Raw genomic sequence first — 17,985 nt, forward strand, 5'->3', positions numbered from 1 at the left:
GCTCCACTGTTACTCAATTATAAAACTGCTTATCATGCTTCCACTACTTGATTAGCTGAAATTTCCCCCAATAACACTTTGTGATAATTAAACACATTGCCTTCAGTTGTTATTAAAAATTATTTTTTTCTTACTAGTCTACTGAATCCATCCCTCTCATTGGGAACTGTCTGAGCCTGAACTGCACACTTCTCAATAATGCTCTCATATCTCCCCTCAACGTGAACATCTTACCATACATCTTCTCAATCACATGCCAGAAATTTCAACCTCTAAAATGCTCCTTCTCTCCACCTCACTTGTAACTGAAACCCCTTACCCACATCTGTGTTGCCTTAAATTTGATGATTCCAAAAGAGAACCCTCTATTTTCTGCATTATCAAGAATCTACTCCCATGATCGGAAATATCCCCTCTGCATTTATCCTGTCAACTCCCTTAAGAATCCTGTATTTTTAATTGGATCATCTCTCATTCTTCTAAAATCTAGTTAGCAGATTCCAAACCTGTTTAATCTTAGCTTAAAAGATAATCCCTCCAAACCAGTGATCATCCTAGTTCATCTTCTCTGAAATACCTCCAATGAAGTGATATATTTGCTTAAGTGGACCAGAAAAGCTGCTCACATTCCTTCAGATGTGGTCTTAACAATAATTTGTACATTTGTCCGAAGACATGTATTCCAAACTCTTATACTGCAAACATCTTGACATAAGGGATAACATCCCTTTGCCCTTCCTGATTATCTGTTGCAACTGTGTGCACGCTTTGTATTTCCTGCACAATTATTCCTGAGTCCAGTTTTCCACCGTTTTTACCTTTTAAATAACACTGTTGTTTGGTTGTCTCCTCAAGAATAAACTTCACAATTTCCCACATTTATACACCATTTGCCAACTTGTCACCCATTTATCAATATCTCTCCATAAACTGTAACCCTCACGGAACTTGTTATCCCTTCATGAGATCCTCCCTCATTCTTCTAATCTGTTTGTTGGGAGCACTGGGCCAGACGACACATGCGTAATTGCTATCTTTGAAGGGGAATTCTTTTGAATGACTGGGAGAAGCTTGCAGTCCATTGTTCAGAATCGACACAACTTGTTCATCAAGCTGTTAGCTTTTCCACCCCAATGTCTCATTGATGTGGCAGTGCAGCAGCACAGAAGAAATCATGCCATCTGCATCTCTCTAAATCTTGGCCGTTCTTTGCCATGTGTCAAAGACCTGCAGTTCAGGTCAGTGACATGAAGTCCCAAGGTGGAAATGCCTAGAAACCCAAATAGATTTCTCCCTGAATCAACGACTGACCTCCAAAAGGGAAAATGTGTAATAGGGACAATGACAGTTATCCTCGGCCAGGATGAGGGGATGTTGTGAAATTCTACCCAGACTGACAGTGATGGATTTCATGAATTTCTGTTACAGGATAATAGAAGTGGACTTTCAGGTGGGGAACTTAATTATTAAACACTGGTTTAAGCTGAGAGGGAAAGTTTTAAAAGGGAAAGCGGGTGGTACCTGTGTAGAATGAGCTGCCAGAGGAACTGGTGGAAGCTCGTCAATTACCCATCCAGATATCTTTTAATCTTGTATGTGAATAGGGAGGGTTTAGAGGAATATGGGTCAAATGCTTGCAAATGGGATTAGATTAATTTAGGATATCTGGTCAGCATGGACAACTGGGATTGTTCCATGCTGTACAACTCGGACTAAGCATTTTTGTTTTCATTTCAGACTTCCACAATTTTACTTCTGCACTGTTCAATCCCTCTGAAAGAATGAGTTACCGATTTATACAATGCCTGTCCTTCCTCCCTGGCTCTTCTACCTCTCTTTCGGTAATTTTGTGCAAACACTGACTGAATACCTTACCTGGAGGATATTTATGAATGGATTTGTTCTATTGATAATCCAATATATTCCCCAAGTGTCGCTCCACAAATGTCCAGAGGATTTCTCAGTTTCACAGTCTGTCTTCTCTTCTGGTTTCTCACTCATTGCACTTACTTTCTGTTTGAAAGCTTAGTCTGCAGTTAGAGAATTCGAACTGTTCCACATCCAGGTCTGACAGTCACTTTGTTTATCACAGCCCAATTATCTCGGGATTTTGAAGGTTGAAGGAGAAAGCAGCACTCACACTTTGGAGAAATGCAAATGGTTTGTGTATAAAAGAGTCTGAAGATTCATCTGAAATGTCCTAACACCAGCGCAGTGATACTGGGGAGAGAGTGTGGAAATGGGCAGATTGCAAGAAGGAATTTCTTCATCCATCCCAGCTGGAAACTGACCACCAGAGTCACACTGGAGAGAGACCATTCACCTGCTCTGATTGTGGAATGGGATTCGCTCAGTCATCTAACCTGCTTAAACACCAGGGAGTTCACACTGGAGAGAAACCATTCACTTGCTTGGAATGTGGGAAAGCATTCACTCAGACAACTCAACTGCTGATACACCAGCAAATTCACACTGGAGAGAGACCATTGGCCTGTTCTGTGTGTGGGAAAGTTTTTCTGACTCAAATTCCCCTCTGACACACCAGCAAGTTCACTCTGGGGAGAGACCATTCATGAGCTCTGAGTGTGGGAAAGCATTCACTCAGTCATCCAAACTGTCACAAAGAACCACAGTTGAAGGATTTTGCTATTACGCTCACGATCAAATGAGCCATAGTTTTTGGCTGTTTTTACTGATGTTACTAATCCCTGTTCAATTAAAGGTGCTGGTATTGTGAATAAAATGTTAATAACAGTTGTATATTTGTCAAGTGGAGCTTGGAAATAGTCACGTCACGACACATTCACACTGACAAAGACTATCCACCAACACAGTAGATGAGAAGGGATTTCCTGGTTCATCAGGACTGGTTAACTAGCAGCAAATTTGAGTGACTCTTGGGTTTTTTTTGATTCTGCTGTTAGCTGTCTCCAAACCAGGTATTTTTGGGCTTGTTTCTGGAGATCGTAGAATCCCTCCAGTGTGGAAGCAGATGATTTGGCCCATCAAGTCCACACTGAACCTATGAAGAGTGTCTTAACCAGACCCTGTCTGCGTCGGTTTCCTCCCACAGTCCATAAATGTGCAAATTAGGTCGATTGACGATGCTAAATTATCCTTAGTGTCTTGTGTGCAAAATGCAAGGACAGAGTCGGGTGTGAGACTGGATGGTATGCTCTTTGGAGGGTTCGTGTGGACTCCATGGACTGAATAGCCATCTTCCACACTGTAGGAATTTTATGATGATTATTTATTAGTTATGTCTGCACACCTTTTACAATTACGGGTCCTATTGATCTCCACAGACACGTTTCAACTTTTAATAGGTATTTGTTGATTTTTAAACAATGGTAATGTTTCCTTTTAAAAGTTAAGTCTAAACAAAAGATTGGGAGGAGTCCAATAGTATATCCCCGATTGCATTTTCCCAATCGGCTCTGAAACCTGGTGTCCATTGTGACTCTGTTCGCATTGGGGGCTGGGGGTGGAATGCAGTCTCTTCAAATCTTTACCTGTTGTCCATAGCAGTGATGGATTTCATGATGAATACGTATGCACTAGATATCACACAATGTCTTGGTTTATTTTCTATTTAGTCTGCTGTACTTTACTCCATGGGGACCTAGGTTTGAATCCCACCATTCCAGATGGCGGAATTTGAGTTTTAAAAAAAAATCTGGAAATAAGAATCTAATGATGACCGTGAATCCATTGTCATTGTTGGAAAAACCTATGTCCTTTAGGGAAGGAAACTGCCATTTTTATCCAGTAATATCAAGATCCCATGAATGATTTTTCTAAAAAAAAATTTAAAAAAAATCTCCCGCAAATACATTTATCTCTGTCTTAATTTATTTGATATCCGACAGTTCAAACTGGTTGATGGCTACTTTCACTTTTGATCAAGTTGTGCCCATTTCATGGTTGAAACAAAAAAAAATGCATGAATGGAACCACAGTTGTTCTCGTAGGAACAATGCATGCTCTGACATGTTTGGGGAAAAAAAAAGCCTCATCTCACTTATGAGCCAGATATCAAAGCTGACCAGATCCTGATGCTGTGGACCGTGAAAGTGTAATTCTTCACCGTCTTATCCACTTGTGTTGCTATTTCAGGGAGCTATGAACCTCCCAAACTCCTGAACACCTTTGAGAATTTCATCAAACTGACCCCCAATGGCAGGAATGGACACGGTCAGCTTGGATTGATGATCATAATTCAGGCTCAACCAATCTCCTGGAGCATTTTGAGAATGCAATCCGTCGTGAGTGTGGCCACCCCTCTGTACTGTAGTGATACAGATCCTCTGATCCCGTTTGCCCCAAATGGCTGATATTGAATGATTCCTTGGACATGCTGTGTCAGGATCTCCTGACTGAATCCTGTCTCCCTTGCCCTGACTGAGAACTGTTTCATTGAGACTTGGAGACGTGACCATTTGGTTGAAACGTGTTTGTTGTCACAGCTGCTGACCAGCCCTTGACTGACTGCTGGTAATAACAGTGATAAGCTGTCTGGCTTACGCCTGTGATAAACAACCAGGCAAGACAGGAGCACTGAGACATTAAGTTCTAGTTGAGACATCAAAGTGCAAAAATGCCAGGGGAAGGCAGAGATATTGTGGCAGAACACGTCTCAGGTGCTGAAATGCTTGCAGAGTTCTTACAGAAAGCATGTACTTTGCGGACAGGCAATTCTGCATCTGGACGTAGCATTTTTATCTAACTTGTGGCTCATTTTGCTAGATTTGCAAATATCTCCTGGCCTGGTGAATGTGAGAATTGGCTTGGTCATTTGCAGTTGTATCCCATGTCAGTGAATTGGTAATCTGATTAAACTCACAGGCCTTGACTTGAGAAAAATAAAGCACACGTTTGATTTGGTTGCTGTTGCACTCAAATGAAAAACGTGCATTGTGTATGCCATATCCTTTCCTGGCTCAGTGTTTCCAAAAGCTCTAGTTCAATACATCCCAAGTCATCACCATCAAAGTCAAAACTAGTGAATACTTCAATAGCTTCATTTTTTTTCTGAAATGCTATTTGTAATGAGGTAGTGATGGCAGGCGATTTTCTTTTACTTCTGATGCCATGTGTGAATATTCAGGGATGGTGTTGGTGGGAAGGTGCGGCATGTACCAGGGGTGAGGCATTAACATTCAGAGCAAGTGTTGAACATGCAGAAAAGGAGAGATTAACAGTTACCTTGGAACAAGCCTGTTTGGAGAAAGTTGGGTGAGAGTACTGAGAGAAAGTACTTTGGCGGCATGGTGGCTCAGTGTTCAGCACTGCTGCCTCACAACACCAGGACACGTGTTTGATTCCAGCCATGGGTGACTGACTGTCTGTCCGTATGGAGTTTGCACATTCTCCCTGTGTCTGTGTGGGTTTCCTCAGGGTGCTCCCACAGTCCAAAGATGTGCAGCTAGGTGGATTAGCCATGTTAAATTGCCTGTAGTGTTTCGGGAGGGGTAGATTAGGTGGGGTATAGGTCTGGCTGGGATGCTCTGGGGTTTGATGTGGACTTGTTGGGCTGAAGGGCTGTTATGGTTCCAGAGTGCTGAGCTGCTGGAGATTACAAGGTCTAGAGGTGGATGAACACAGCAAGCCGAGCAGGAAGTCCGATGCCTCAGACCTGGACACCCTTCTTCAGTTTTTGATCAGGCTGTTTTTAAAATTGGTTTAATGAGACTGCACCATTCCCAGAAACACTGCAATACCAGGATGATGCATGGAGAGGACAGAGCAAGCTCCTGTTCCAAAAATCGGTTTAATATAGGGTCCTTAAGTAAAGAACATATCAGATATTAAAGCTGATAAGAAAATTTTTTTATTTGAAAAAATATACTTCATTCATAAGATGTACAAAAAAACACATTCATACACCTACCAAGTCATGCAAGCTGCTCTGGGTTACCCAGGGCGTACGTACACCAACTAAAGGGGGGGGGAAAAAAAACAAAACAAAGAAGAAAAAAAAAACAAAGAAAATACCCCAGCAGTTGTCTCCCCGCACAGTTCCCGTTGGTCCCCTGACCAGTTGGGGAAGGCGCCAGCTGGGCTCAGTTCCCAGATAGGGCCCTTTTTTCAATTCTGGACAAGGGGTTTCATACCGTAGTCTTTCCCCACCGCACCTTGGCGGCGGCTGCCCCAAGCTTTAGTGCGTCCCTCAGCACGTAGTCCTGGACCTTGGAGTGTGCCAGTCTGCAACATTCGACTGGGGTCAGTTCTTTCAGCTGGCAGACCAGCAAGTTGCGGGCAAACCAAAGAGCGTCTTTCACTGCATTGATGGTCCTCTAGGCGCAGTTGATGTTGGTCTTTGTGTGCGTCCCGGGAAACAGCCCGTAGAGCATGGAGTCCAGCGTCATGGAGCTGCTTGGGATGAACCTCGACAAATACCACTGCATCCCCCTCCAGACCTCCTGTGCATAGGCACACTCCAGAAGGAGGTGATCGACAGTCTCGTCCCCCCCGCAGCCACCTCGAGGACAGCGCACAGTGGCGCAGAGATTCCGGGCGTGCATAAAGGATCTCACTGGCAGAGCCCCTCTCACCGCCAGCCAAGCAATGTCCTTGTGCTTGTTTGAAAGTTCAGGGGATGAGGCATTCTGCCAAATGACTTTGGCAGTCTGCGTGGGGAACCACACGACAGGATACTACGTGCTGACCACTGCCAGACGGCCTTGTGGTCAAAGGTGTTTCCTTTCAAAAATTTTTCCACGAACGACAGGTGGTACAGGACGGTCCAACTACTCAGAGCATTCTGCGGCAATGAGGCCAGGCCCAACCTTCACAACACAGGGGACAGGTAGAACCTCAGTAAGTAGTGACACTTGGTGTTTGCGTACTGAGGATCTACGCACAGCTTGATGCAGCCGCACACCAAGGTAGCCATCAGGGCGAGGATGGCATTCAGTACGCCCTTTCTCCCCATTTTCCAGGTCTTTGTACCTGGTGTCCCTGCAGACCCGGTCCATTCTCGACCCCCAAATGAAGTGGAAGATGGCCCGGGTGACCGCAGTGGCGCAGGTGCAGGGAATAGGTCAGGCCGGTGCTACATACAACAGTACCGAAAGCCCCTCACACCTGAAAACCAGGTTTTTACCCGCGATGGAGAGGGACCGGAGCGTCCAACTGCCCAGCTTCTGCTTCAGTTTGGTGATACGCTCCTCCCAAGTCTTAGTGCACGCCCAGCTCCACCAAACCAAACACCCAGCACCTTCAGGTAGTCTGTCCTGACGGTGAAGGTGATGAAGGAGCGGTCGTCTCAGTTCCTGAAGAACATGGCCTCGCTCGTACCCCTATTGACTTTGGCAACCGAGGCCAGTTCAAACTGGCCGCAGATATCCAACAGCCTACTCACTGACCGACGATCGGTGCAGAAGATGGCGACGTCTCCCATGTACAGGGAGGTCTTGACCTGAAGGCCTCCGCTGCTTGGGATAGCCACGCCCTTCAGGCTCACGTCCTTCCTGATGGATGCGGCGAAGGGCTCCACACAGCACACGAACAAGGCAGGAGAGAGCGGGCAGCCCTGCCTGACTCCAGATCTGACGGGAAAACTGTCCGATTCCCACCCGTTGATCGAGACTGCGCTAACGATGTTGGTGTAGACCAGCCGGATCCAATTGCAGATGCCCTCCCCGAACCCCAATTTGAAGAGGACATCCCTCTTGTAAGCATGAGACCCTGTCGAAGGCCTTCTCCTGGTCCAGGCTGACGAGGCAGGTGTCCACCTGCCTGTCCTGCACGTAGGCGATCGTATCCCTGATGAGCACGAGGCTCTCAGTGATCTTCCTGCCCGGCACAGCACAGGTTTGGTCAGGGTGAATCACCGACTCCAGGACAGACTTGACCCAGTTGGCTAGGATTTTGTAGTCCACATTCAATAGTGAAATGGGACGCCAATTCTTAATTTCTTCCCTCTCCCCCTTCCTCTTGTAAATGAGGGTGATGATGCCCTTCCTGATGTGCACGATCGTACACCTCCAGCAGGTCCTGGCCGACCAGGTCCCACAGAGTGGAATACAGCTCGACCAGTAAGCCGTCGCTCCCGGGAGTCTTATTCCTCTCCAAGGACTTGAGGGCTCTGGTCAGCTCATCCAGGGATATTGGCCGGTCTAGCCACTCCCTCGTGCCGTCGTCTAAGACCTCCGTGATAGATGACAGGAACGACTCAGAGGCCGTGCTGTCCATGGGCTTCGTGTCGTACAGTCCAGCATAGTAGGATCTGCTGATCCTCGAAATGTCGGGCCGAGACGACGTCACCGAGCCGTTGTCCCCCTTCAGCCGGCTAAGCACAGAGCTCTCTTTGTGCACCTTCTGAAAGAAGAAACGCGAGCACATCTCGTCCTGCTCCACAGAGCGGACCCTGGACCGGAAGGTTATCCTGGAGGCCTCCGCGGCAAAGAGCGAGACTTGCTGGCCCCTCACCTTGCGGAGGTCCTCCGTGACATCAACCCCCATCAACTGCAGAAGGAGCAGGTTCTGCACCCTTTTCTGGAGTTGCGACAGATTTCCCCACCCCTCTCTCGCCTTCCGAACACCCTTGAGGACAAAGAACCTCTTGATATTCTCCTTCACCGTCTGCCACCAGTCACGCGGAGACTCAAAGAGGGGTTTCACGGTTCTCCAACTGGCGTACTCCCTCTTAAGCTCCTCGACATTCTCTGTGGTCAACAGAGTCGTGTTCAGCTTCCACGTCCCCTTGCCGGCCGGCTGGTCGTCCTGTAAGTGACAGTCAGCCAGCAGGAGGCAGTGGTCAGAGAAGAACACTGGCTCGACGCCGGTGGACCTGACCAAGAACGCCTGCCCATGACAGAAACAGGAAGTCTATCCTTGAGCGAATAGACCCGTCTGGCCGCGACCAGGTGTACCTCCGCTGCGCTCCGTCTGCGGGGGTGCTGAAGACGTCGAGCAGCTTGGCGTCCTTCACCGTGCCCATCAGGAATCTGGACGTGACGTCCAGTTGACTCCCCCCACCCGCTGTACCCACGCCGGATCTTCTATCTGCATCGATGATGCAGTTGAAGTCTCCGCCTAGGATGACCGGTGTGGACGTAGCCAGCAGGGGTGGAAGTTGCTGCAGGACGGCCAACCGCTCACTCCGTACCGCTGGGGTGTACACGTTGATCAGCCTCAGGGGAGCGTTCCTATAGGTGACGTCAGCCACTAGGAGACGCGATCCCACCACTTCCTGAACTTGAGAGGTGGTGAAGTTGCGCCCCTGCAGCAGAATAGCCAGGCCCGAGGAGCGACAGTCGTAACCCCCCGACCAGAGCGAAGGCCCACAGGTCCAGGCACCGGACCATTTCCCGTACCTGCTGAGGTGTGGTATCCCGTACTCCTGCAGAAACAGGAGGTCTGCCTTGAAGGTGGTCAGGTAGGCCGACGTGGACACACATCTTGCGGTGGACTTGACACTGCGCACATTAATGCTCGCAACTCGTACCCCCATTGTGGGCAGTGACCGCAGTACCCTCCCCAAGTCCAAGGTCCAGCACCTCCATCTGTCCCTTCGTGCCCATTGCCTGGGCTAACTGCTGGATGCTCTCCGGGCTCAGGAAACCATCCGTGCTGCCTTCCGGGTGGCATCCCCCCGTCGGGGGTACGGAGGCAGGAGAGTCTGGCTCTGGGTCAGGCTGGGGATGCGCTGTTTCCTGCCTGGAAGTTCCGGGGGGCCCTCCAGGGCCCCAGCGGCACGTGACTGGGTGTCGGAGTGAGCCTCAGGATGCCTCCCATCACCTGGAAGCATGGTGCTGCTTTCCTTTTCCCTTGAGATCTTTAGCTTCTGCTTTGGGTGGGCCCCCTCCGAACCCCCCTCGTCAGAGGAGCTCTTATAGCCCCGCTGTAGCTGCCTCTTCCTGCCTGATGGCTGCGGTGCCGGGGCCCGCCGACGCACCTTCCTCCTCACTTTCTGGACTGTCGTCCACTCCCCGGGTCACCCGTCACCGGCTCCATCGACTCCGGGTTGTCGGCGGGAGCGGAGCCTGGAGGGGCGCTTTGCTGCGGGGCTGGGCCCTCCTGCATGAACCGGCCCTCCTGCACATTAGGGGGGGGTCCTTGCAGGGCCCTGGTGTCTTTCTCTCCTCTGGGGGGGGAGGGGGGGGTGGGGCGCTGGCCCCGCATTGCCCCTGCCGGCGACCTGGACGTAGGTGGTCCCCCGCCGCGGGCATGCCCTATAGAGGTGGCCTGCTTCCCTGCAAAGGTTGCAGCTTTTTTCCTTTTGGCATTCCTTTGGAAGGTGTCCCTCCTCCCTGCAGTTCCTGCAGATGGTGTCTTTGCAGTCGGCCGCCACGTGACCTGACCTACCACAGGCATGGCAGACTTTAGGTTGCCCTGCGTAGGGCAGGTAGCCCTTGCTCCTGCCGATCGCGAAGCTGGACGGTGGGTGTACGATGTTCCCGTCTGCGCCCATCCTCAGCATCACCTTGACCTGCCTCTTACTGGTCCAGATGCCAAAGGGGTCCATGATGTCGGTTAGGTCCCCTTCCACCTTCACGTACCTTCCAAGGAAGGTCAGGACATCAGCTGCTGGCACATGCGTGTTGTACATGTGTACAGTCACCATATGGCTCCTCTGTGCAAGCATCACAAACAGTGGGACAGTGGTCATTGCAGAGAGGGGGCCCCTCACCTCCCTTCTCCTTGAAAACCTCCAGGAAGCACTCACAAAGCTTGGCACTCCTGAAGGTTACATCGTAAAAACCTCCTCCAGGAAAATCCTGCAGGCAGTAAACGTCCACAGCAGCAAACCCACAACAGTCCAAAAGGACCCTATTCACACAGAAGGTGCCGTCCACAGGTACACCTTCTTCATGGAAACTCAGATGGTGTTCCGGACCCCCTGACCCACGGCATGAGCATGCACCACAGCCATCGTTGCTGGTTGGCTGCTCCCCTGAACCAGTGTTACGCCAAAGCCAGCATTAAGATCCACCAGTTGCAAGGGTGCACACTCAATCTGACATCTTCCTTCCACCTCCAACACACTTGCTCTAACTTCGTCTTGGTCCACAATGAGAAGAACAGGTATAAACACACCCTTGATCTTAGCCAAAGAAGACCAAGAAGCAATGTCATTGTGATACTGGACTACCTTAGGTCCCAGTTACCTTCCATATTTTCCATCAGCCTGTGCAAAGACTTGTAAATCACTGCTGACAGTTTTTACTGTTGTTCCCGTACTCCTGGGTTTCCTAACCGGGGGAAACCGATAGTCAGTTTACACCAGTACTTTTTCAAGACCTTTTCTGTAAAAATCTGTTCGCAATGAATGTAGATCATTGGAAATGTACCAATCAGATGAGGTGGGGCATGTCACTAACAAGCCTCAACAACCAGTTCCGCGACTAGCAGCGGGTCAGTGAGATTGCAGCAACAATCAGTATAGAACCACACACTCAGAGAATGTCCCAGCACAGAGGAAGGTGCTTCAGCCTGTCACTGTCTGCATCAGCTGTCTGTGTGGGCAACTTCACCAGTCGTTCCCGATGCCCTGTAAATCTCTCATCATTCAACTCTCTCCTGAGGGTCACAAATGATTCTACTTCCAACGCCCTCTCAAGCCATGTAAAGCCAGCAGGAACCACTCACTGAAGACATTGGGTCTATCTCCCTCGATAAATATGACTCTTCGTTGCAAAAAAGGCAAATCACCACCCCCTCCCTCCAAACCCATCCCACCCCATCTGTTTCTTTGGAATGTGTATTTGCCTGCAGTGTCAATGTGCCTGCAGTTGCTGAAAGGGTCTGATTTTGTGCTGTTCTATTCTGTGCACTAAACAAACTGAACTGTTAGCAAAGCAATAAATGCCTGCCTCTTCCCAAATCAAATCAAATACTTGAAACAAATTCTAATTCTGATCAAGTAATATCACTGACAGGAATTACTGGGTCACAGTTATAAACAGAATTTCTTTGGCTAATCCAGCTGTCCTGGAATATATTGAACTTGGTTCCCAAGCCACTCCAACATCCCTAACATCACTCTCATCCCTTCATGGATGGTGGATATTAAGTTCAGTACATTGAATAAGTCACGAATGGTTTGGCTTTGACTCCATACATTCCAATTACAATCTGGTAATTTAGAATTGCAAATTAAGATCCAAGAGCTGTAGAGACGAAAAGCATAGAAACATACTGATTGCTGCAACTTAATGAAGTGTGAGGCTGGATGAACACAGCAGGCCAAGCAGCATCTCAGGAGCACAAAAGGTGACGTTTCGGGCCCAGATCCTTCATCAGAGAGGGGGATGGGGAGAGGGATCTGGAACAAGTAGGGAGAGAGGGGGAGGCGGACCGAAGATGGAGAGAAAAGAAGATAGGTGGAGAGGCAGAGAGGAGAGTACAGGTGGGGAGGTAGGGAGGGGATAGGTCAGCCCAGGAAAGATGGACAGGTCAAGGAGGTGGGATGAAGTTAGTAGGTAGGAAATGGAGGTGTGGCTTGAGGTGGGAGGAAGGAATGGGTGAGAGGAAGAACAGGTTAGGGAAGTGGAGACAGGCTGGGCTGGTTTTGGGATGCAGTGGGGGGAGGGTTTGTGCTCCTAAGCTGCTGCTTGGCCTGCTGTGTTCATCCAGCTCCACACTTTGTTATCTCGGATTCTTCAGCATCTGCAGTTCCCATTATCTCTGATACAAAATGTGTACATTTCTGGTTAAAAATACTAAAATAATTTCATTGTCTTCAACTTTAAAATCAAATGCTGGAGTCTGCAGCTCAAAAGACATCAGAACGACTGGGGTCAGAGGAAACCCACAGTTCATGAAATGCCCATGAATTGGGGTGACATCACGAAGCAATTGCCCGTGTGTGATAATATCACCCACTTGAACACAGAGCATTCGGGTCTGCACAAACAGGTGGTGTGCACAAAGGATGTGAGGGTCTGTGGAGTGATCGAACAGAGATTGATCAGAATGATTCAAGAACTGAGGGATATTAGTTGTAAGGTCAGGTTGGAGAAACTGAAGTGTTCTGCACAACGCAAAGGAGACTGAGGTGATCTTTGACAAAGGTGTTTAGGTTTTATGATAGATTTAGATCAGGTAGGTAAAGAGCAGCTGTTCCTCTTCACTGATCGTAAAATTATTAGAAACAAAGATTTAAGATATTGGGCAATAGTTACTGGGAGATGAAAGGAAGGAACTTAACGTTACTTTTATTTGACTCAATACTGACATTCAAAGACCAATAATATCCAGTGCTGAATGATTAAAGAATCAAGTGGCACGCTTAGATCTTGCTGTATCTAAGCAAGTTTCTGATCTGAAAATCCTTTTCTAACACTCTGGAGCTCTGAAATTCATTTCCTTCATCTGCTCAAACACTGTCCTGCAAAACAAAAACCTTGCTCCTTATTGAAACATGCAGGTTTTTTGGAGAATTAACGGGTTGGATGCAGAAAGGTTGGTTCCCTTCTAGGACAGTCTAGGACCAGAATACCTCATATCAGAGTGGGGTTTCATATTTAAACCAGAGATGAAGAAGAAATTATTCTCTCCGACAGTTGTGAATTGGTGGAATTCTTTGCAGCAGAGGTTTGTTGTGGCTGGGCCAATAAGTACATTTAAGGCTGAGATCAACAGATCTTTAAGCAATAAAGGTATCAAGGATTATGGGGAAAGGCAACAAAGTGCAGATCAGACAGGATCTCATTGAATGGCAGAGCTGAAGTGATGGTCTGAATGGTCTCTTTCTGTTTGTAAACTCAATGGTCTTGAAATGAGGCTGCAAAACTCTCCGCAGTAAAATGTGCAAAATGAAAATTGCATGGAACCCCTCAGAAAGCTGAACCAAGTTGAGACATGGAAAGGGCAACACACAAATGATAGTCAATGTGGCTGATTGATCCGGAGTGATCTGTTTACCAGGGTAAACAGGAAAACTGGTCTTCAGCTCTCACATTGAGCTCGGCTCAAAGTTGGCAAAGATCTATAGCTCAGTTTGTGGGTGAGTTGTTGAGTTGTTCGCCGAGCTGGCTTGTTCTTGTTCAGATGTTTCATCACCATGCTAGGGGGCATCATCAGTAGAGCCTCCATTGAAGCAATGTTTTTCTCCTCTGCTTGGAATTCATACTGTTTGCTCTGTTATGGCGAGTAGTGTCATTTCTGGTTTTGATCTGTGTGGGTTTGTATAGGAGTCCAATTCTTTATGTTTGATGATTACATGACGGGTGGAGAACAATGCCTCTAGGAATTCCTATGTGTGTCTATGTTTGGTATGGGCTACTACGGTTACCTTGTCCCAGTTGAACTGATGGCCTTCATTGTCTGAGTGTCTCGATATTAAGGAGAGTTTGTCATTCCATTATGCTGCTCGTTGAAGTTTTTGAATTCCAATGTCTAGTTTCATTCCTGTCTGCCCAATGTAATCTTTACAGTCGTAATTGCATAGTATTTTGTAAACCACATTGGTTCTGCATGTTGTGGGAATGGGCTCTTTAATTCTTGTACGTGTTTGTCATTGAGCGGCTGTGGGCCTGTCCATCACCATGGTTCTGAGTGGTCTGAGGGGTCTTGTTGTCACTTCCAATATATTCTTAACGTATGACAGTGTGGCCAGTGTGTGGGGGCGTACTGTGTCCTTCTATTGTTGTCTGTTTAACATAGGCAACCTCACCAAAATTCCCTCACACAAGGTACTGCTGCAGAAGACCAGATAATCCCAGTTCCCAGGCCTGGAATCAGAGCCTCAGTGGCCCAGCCACGAAGATACAACGGGAAATGGGGGATGGCAATGAGCGCACAGGGCTACTCTGTAGTTCCTGTCACACAATCGGTGAGCGTGCGGTCCTTCGATGACGGTACAGAGGTGCATAAAATGCCGAGGCTGTGAGCTTGAACCTCACCCAGAGATGCTTTTATTAACATGGAACAGGGATTATTGGGTCATCGGGCTGTGGGAAATATCACAGAGCAATGTTGGTCAAAACAGAATTTGTAAAAAGACTAGCTTCTTTTGTTGGATCTTGAACTTTCCCAGGGAAATGTCTCAATTATCAATCATATTAGAGATTGCTCTCCCATCCCCTGAGAGACTCCCCTGCCTGTTAAATTCACTTTTAGTATGTCTATCTCTGTCTTTTAAGACTTGATTTTTATTTCATATCCACATCCTTTTCATTGGAACCAGTTGAATTTTCATGTGTTTGACACCATTATGGGGAGGAAGTGAAAAAACCTACCAGCTGTGGGGTGTGACAATGGAAGGCAGAAGGGTGAGAAAAGGATGACAAAGAGAGTGGGGAACGACGATAGCCTTCCGATGAATTTGAATGTCATTGTTCACAATCCAGGGAAAGTTATCACCCACAGATAAATAACAATGAGAAATATAACAAAGACAGAAATTGCTGGTGAAACTCAGTAAGTCTGACGGCATCTGCGGAGAGAAAGCAGGGTTAATGTTCCCAGATCAGTGACCTCTTCTTTGGAATGAGGGATGTAACTGTTGGTTTAGCGTTTACTCAAAGTTCGGTCAAATGATGAGTCTGCCCACCTGTGTGGGTTGCTGGTCTGCTTGGCCCATTGGACATTGTGTGTCGGTTAGTCATACATTTGTGTGTGTGTGTGTGTGTGCGCGCGCACGCACGCGTGGGGGGGGGGTGGGGGTGGGGGGAGAGTGTGATGTAGAGGTAGCATGCTTGGCCGATTACCCAGAAGGTCACTGGATTGAATGCATTCTCTACTGCTTACACCAACAAATTGATGTTTGTTAGCAGCTAAGTTAATTTTGCTCACATTGTCTCTGCATCAGCTTCTTGCTCTCAGTAACCACTTCAATCTACATTTAAACCACATTTATCCTGACATGGACACACACTGTAAATGTTACAAACATGCACCAGCTGGTACTTTTTCCTTTCACTCAATCCCTTTCTCAACAGGAACCAACACTGATGTGATGGTCCAAATGGCTTTCTCTTGTCTGTCAGTCTGGGATGATCTGAAAAGTGAAAGTTATCCTCTACAATAAGGCAATATAGCAGAGAGATAATGAAATGTGAGGCTGGATGAACACAGCAGGCCCAGCAGCATCTCAGGAGCACAGAAGCTGACGTTTCGGGCCCAGACCCTTCATCAGAGAGGGGGATGGGGTGACGGTTCTGGAATAAATAGGGAGCGAGGGGGGAGGCGGACCGAAGATGGAGAGAAAAGAAGATAGGTGGAGAGGAGAGTATAGGTGGGGAGGTAGGGAGGGGATAGGTCAGTCCAGGGAAGACGGACAGGTCAAGGAGGTGGGATGAGGTTAGTAGGCAGGAGATGTAGGTGCGGCTTGGGGTGGGAGGAAGGGATGGGTGAGAGGAAGAACAGGTTAGGGAGGCAGGGACAGGTTGGACTGGTTTTGGGATGCAGTGGGTGGAGGGGAAGAGCTGGGCTGGTTGTGTGGAGCAGTGGGGGAAGGGGACGAACTGGGCTGGTTTTGGGATGCGGTGGGGGAAGGGGAGATTTTGAAGCTGGTGAAGTTCACATTGATACCATTGGGCTGCTGGGTTCCCAAGCGGAATATGAGTTGCTGCTCCTGCAACCTTCGGGTGGCATGATTGTGGCACTGCAGGGGGCCCATGATGGACATGTCATCTAAAGAATGGGAGGGGGAGTAGAAATGGTTTGCGACTGGGAGGTGCAGTTGTTTATTGCGAACTGAGCGGAGGTGTTCTGCAAAGCGGCCCCCAAGCCTCCGCTTGGTTTCCCCAATGTAGAGGAAGCCACACCGGGTACAGTGGATGCAGTATACCACATTGGCAGATGTGCAGGTGAACCTCTGCTTAATGTGGAAAGTCATCTTGGGGCCTGGGATAGGGGTGAGGGAGGAGGTGTGGGGGCAAGTGTAGCATTTCCTGCGGTTGCAGGGGAAGGTGCCGGGTGTGGTGGGTTTGGCGGGCAGTGTGGAGCGAACAAGGGAGTCACGGAGAGAGTGGTCTCTCCAGAAAGCAGACAGGGGTGGGGATGGAAATATGTCTTGGGTGGTGGGGTCAGAATGCAGATGGCGGAAGTGTCAGAGGATGATGCATTGTATCCGGAGGTTGGTGGGGTGGTGTGTGAGAACGAGGGGGATCCTCTTTAGGCGGTTGTTGCGGGGGCGGGGTGTGAGGGATGCATTGCGGGAAATGCGGGAGACGGCACCGAACTCATCTCCACCTGTCTGGACTCCATTTTCTCCCCTTTGAGGCATTCCACTCCCGCACATCCCAGATGTCCAGGTTCTTCCAGGACCGCAACATTCCCCCCACAGTGGTCGAGAACGCCCTTGACCGCGTCTCCCGCATTTCCCGCAACACATCCCTCATACCCCGCCCCGCCACAACCGCCCAAAGAGGATCCCCCTCGTTCTCAAACGCCACCCCACCAACCTCCGCATCATCCTCCGACACTTCCGCCATCTACAATCCGACCCCACCACCCAAGACATTTTTCCATCCCCACCCCTGTCTGCTTTCCGGAGAGGCCACTCTCTCCGTGACTCCCTTGTGCGCTCCACACTACCCTCCAAACTCACCACACCCGGCACCTTCCCCTGCAACCGCAGGAAATGCTACACTTGCCCCCACACCTCCTCCCTCACCCCTATCCCAGGCCCCAAGATGACTTTCCACATTAAGCAGAGGTTCACCTGCACATCTGCCAATACTGCATCCACTGTACCCGGTGTGGCTTCTTCTACATTGGGGAAACCAAACGGAGGCTTGGGGACCACTTTGCAAAACACCTCCGCTCGGTTCACAATAAACAACTGCACCTCTCAGTCGCAAACCATTTCCACTCCCCCTCCCATTCTTTAGATGACATGTCCATCATGGGCCTCCTGCAGTGCCACAATTATACCACTCGAAGGTTGCAGGAACAGCAACTCATATTCCGCTTGGGAACCCTGCAGTCCAATGGTATCAATGTGAACTTCACCAGCTTCAAAATCTCCCCTTCCCCCAATGCATCCCAAAACCAGCCCAGTTCGTCCCCTCCCCCCACTGCACCACACAA

General features: G+C 48.7%; 1 protein-coding gene and 1 pseudogene across 7 annotated transcripts in view; one reads left to right on the forward strand and one right to left on the reverse strand.

Moving 5' to 3' along the window:
* Positions 1 to 17,985, forward strand: part of LOC125449882 (probable G-protein coupled receptor 139) — a 77,467-nt gene that overhangs the window by 6,786 nt on the left and 52,696 nt on the right. The window contains exon 3 of one of the 7 annotated variants that reach the window (XR_007246985.2): positions 1,738 to 2,754. The exons of 5 other annotated variants lie outside the window; for them this stretch is intronic. The gene's annotated coding sequence lies outside the window, so the exon portion shown is untranslated. Of the gene's footprint in view, positions 1 to 1,737; positions 2,755 to 17,985 lie in introns of those variants that run through there. One more of the 7 variants, XR_009446325.1, reaches the window with a different exon arrangement.
* LOC132210281 (U2 spliceosomal RNA) lies at positions 5,687 to 5,846 on the reverse strand (annotated as a pseudogene).

This window comes from Stegostoma tigrinum, chromosome 11, assembly GCF_030684315.1.
Source record: "Stegostoma tigrinum isolate sSteTig4 chromosome 11, sSteTig4.hap1, whole genome shotgun sequence".
Classification (NCBI taxonomy): Eukaryota; Metazoa; Chordata; class Chondrichthyes; order Orectolobiformes; family Stegostomatidae; genus Stegostoma; species Stegostoma tigrinum.